The sequence below is a fragment of the Rhyacophila brunnea genome, unplaced genomic scaffold (assembly GCF_057557595.1).
Source record: "Rhyacophila brunnea isolate RB1 unplaced genomic scaffold, BYU_Rbru_1.0 scaffold_112, whole genome shotgun sequence".
NCBI classification, from domain to species: domain Eukaryota; kingdom Metazoa; phylum Arthropoda; class Insecta; order Trichoptera; family Rhyacophilidae; genus Rhyacophila; species Rhyacophila brunnea.
Genome location: NW_028232766.1, coordinates 732410 through 736470, shown reverse-complemented (window position 1 = coordinate 736470; position 4061 = coordinate 732410). Strand labels below are relative to the sequence as shown.

Below are 4061 nucleotides of genomic sequence, written 5' to 3'. Positions count from 1 at the left end.
AAATCTCTTTTCATTTACCTTATACGCTAAATAGTACGACTTAAATGTGTATTTATCTTATAATTCATTTGCGAACTCATTTAATATTAGCTATATGACAAATTTATTGTATTCTAGCTATCATATAATTCAGTTTAAAACTCCTTTAATATTAGTTATATATTAAATTCAGTTATCAAAATCTTCATTATTTAAGTTTCAAACCTTTTCTATTGTAGTTTATCTTATAATTCAGTTTAAAACTCCTTTAATATTAGTTATATATTAAATTCAGTTATCAAAATCTTCATTATTTAAGTTTCAAACCCTTTCTACTCTAGTTTATCTTATTATTCATTTGCGAACTCCTTTAATATTAGTTATATGATTAATTTAAATACGAACTCTTTTCATATAAATTATGTGATAAATTCATTTGCGAACTCCTTTAATATTAGTTATATGATTAATTTAAATACGAACTCCTTTCATATAAATTGTGTGATAATTCATTTGCGAACTCCCTTAATATTAGTTATATGATTAATTTAAATACGAACTCCTTTCATATAAATTGTGTGATAATTCATTTGCGAACTCCTTTAATATTAGTTATATGATTAATTTAAATACGAACTCTTTTCATATAAATTGTGTGATAATTCATTTGCGAACTCCTTTAATATTAGTTATATGATTAATTTAAATACGAACTCTTTTCATATAAATTGTGTGATAATTCATTTGCGAACTCCTTTAATATTAGTTATATGATTAATTAAAATACGAACTCTTTTCATAACAATTATGTGATAAATTCATTTGCAAACTCCTTTAATATTAGTTATATGATGGTTCAGTTGCGAAAACCAGTTATATTTCAGTTTCAGACCCTTTGTATTCTAGTTTATCTTATAATTCAGTTTCAACTTCCCTTAATATTAGTTATATGTTAAATTGATTTGCGAACTCCCTTAATATTAGTTATATGATTAATTTATATACTAAAACCAGTCATATTTCAGTTGTGAACCCTTTATATTCTAGTTTATCTTATCATTCAGTTTAAAACTCTTTAAATATTAGTTATATGATAAATTCATTTGCGAACTTTTCCATATAGGTTTTGTGATAAATTTAGTTTTATACTTATGCTTTGTTAAGCAGTTAAAAATACCGGACGAAGTAGAAGCATACATGCAAGCTCTCACACTCCGCAAGACACTTGAACTCATCTCATTTGAGGGAAGAAGAGCAGTTGATGAAGATAGATCAGAGGAAGGTGTCAAAAGATGCATCAAGGAGTTGTGCAATATTCCCGTCACTCTGAACACGTCTAAATAGATAAAATCGATAAAAATAAAACTAAGCTATAAATTAATAAGAATTATACCCGTGCTATAATATTTAAATGATATATATCATATTTAAATTATATTTATCCTGAATAATCTGCAAACTTTTTGTATAAAAGTAATAGATTAGATACAGCTTTAACCCCATACTATGATATTTTATGTATAAATATCTGATTTAAAAAATTTATATAATAAAAGGGATTTGTTTTTCCCCTAAATTTTCATGTTTTCAGCCACAAAAAGTTATATTGCTTAATATTTAAAGGTACAGCATTCTTATAGTCATACTTTATACATCTTCTTAACTCAAGACTTCAATATTCAATTATATTTATAATACCATTGTTTGTGAACGTTCTTCTGCTTCCGTTGGTAATTAACACAATTAAACTATATTTATATTTTAATATGTGGCAAAACCTTTTCTATATAAGACATGTTCTAAATATCTGATTTTAATATAAGTACATCTTCGAAATTAGCTATTTACCCTTTTTAATATAATTTTTATGCTTAGTGCATTATGAAATTTGGAAATATATAATTTTAATGAAATTAAACTTTCACTATTAAACATAAACTAAATTTAACACAACATTATTTTTATAATCGATAATTGTACATCTGTAATTTTTTAACATTCAGCAATAATAGCTTAAGAATATTTTAAATCCACTGAAATATTTGAAATTCTGTTGATTATGATCATTCAATTTCCAAAAAAAAATCATAAAAAGAGGAAGCCTTTAATAGTTTTAAGGGGGAAATATCGGTTAATTAAACATAATGATTTTATCAAAACATATTTATGAATACGTTATAAACATATTACAATAGGAATATGAAAATAATCGCCTTTTATTTTATAAGTTTCAATATTGAATTGTACATCTATCATATATTTAGGAAGCGATTATGAAATAACATTTTTATAGCTTTGAAAAGAGGAATTCCAAGCAATGCTTTAGACACATATACAAACTATATCAGATTCGTAATTACAATCCACTATTATACCTATCTTAAGCGTTAACATCTAATTTCCATATTAGAAAGATTTTTCTAATATTAATCATATAAATTTAGTAAAGGTTAAAAGCATGGTGAGATGTTTATCTTTAAAATCATGTTTTTTTATTTAGATAACAACTAATGACTCAATATTTTGAGACAAATAAACATAAATGAAAAAAAAGCTATAATTTAGAAATTTTAATTAGCCCATAAGAATTCATATTGAAGATGACTTCAGTTCAGTGAACTTAAAATACAATCGTAATAAGAAGCAATAAAACAAAAAACGTCCTCGTTATATAATTGTCAACAGGAGAATAGTAAAAAAGAATCTATTTATCTTTAACCAACGAGCATTTTTTTGTTGCTTTTCTGATTTTAATATAATTCTGTTCGCAAAATGACAAGATGGCCGAGTGGTCTAAGGCGCTACGTTCAGATCGTAGTCATTCGTGGCACGGGTTCGAATCCCGTTCTTGTCAGTTATTAATTTTCTGTTCCGCTATGTTTGCTTTGTAAGCAAATTTTACTTTTTTGATATCTTCATACAATTCTTTTTTAAATACACTATAGAATTTTCATTTGGTATATAAATGTATTGCATCAGTTTTTCGAAAATATTAAAAATAGTACAATTTTATTTATCATTAAACTTTAGACATTTTAACTCTTTCATTTGATAGAAGAAACCTAGTTAATGAAGATGTATTAATGAAAGGTGTCAAAAGATGCATTAAAGGATTGTGTGATATTTTTAATGGGTTGTCTACATCTCAGTATATGTAATTAATAAAAAGAACAAACTTAAATCATGAATAGAAATTTAATTTATCAATAAAAAAAATATTTGCCCGTAAAATAAACATATAATACAGTTCGATAAAGATGAAAGTTTCATGACCAAATATAAACCCGATAATTTGTTGTATGGTCTATAATACACCTTGTTTTAATTTTAACACAACAATTCAGCCAAAAAAAATATATTATTATCATCGAAGAGTATATTTAAACTATTGGCATAATTATTTCATGGCATTAAGTTTTGAAATGAGTCCTGAAGAAACTCTTTCATTGCATATTTACACAATATTATAAATATTCATAGACTTTTTAAAAGCGGTCAATATTTTGATTCATTAATTTTCGACAGCTTAAGAAAATACTTCAAATTTATCCTTTATCGAACCGTTTCACAAACAAAATTATAGATTAAAGAAAAATCATAATAAATGGCTTATTACAAAATAATATAAAATTTATAATTTTAAAGGCCAATACCGTTAATTATGTTAATAATACCAATCCTTAAATCAAACGTTTTTTCATTTATGGTAATTTATACCATCATCGCACTATTTAACTATTTTACCATATTCTAGTATGCCATACTCTATAATTTAAGAATTTTATTGCACACATACTTGATGAGTGCATAAAACAAGAAAAAAATCATTTCACCTAAAAGAAGAATTGGCCCTAAATGTTTTTTCTTTATTTAATTTTACGTAATTTAATATATGTCTTTGAATATTATCATCGTGAATATAATTCAATATCTCCAAATAAATACATTCTATGCAATAATCAAAAACAGAAGGCTCAGATGTCCTTTTTTTCATTATTTTATTTATAATTGAATGAGAATAACCCAAATGTGAAGCAAAAATATAAAAATTAACGGAAAAAAATAGCACATTAATATTATTT

General features: G+C 24.4%; 1 non-coding gene across 1 annotated transcript; it reads left to right on the top strand.

Annotated features, from left to right (window-relative positions):
* Positions 1–2753: 2753 nt before the first annotated feature.
* Positions 2754–2833, top strand: TRNAL-CAG (transfer RNA leucine (anticodon CAG)). The gene has a single exon. It is a non-coding gene; the product is annotated as a tRNA-Leu (tRNA).
* The last annotated feature ends 1228 nt before the right edge of the window (positions 2834–4061 follow it).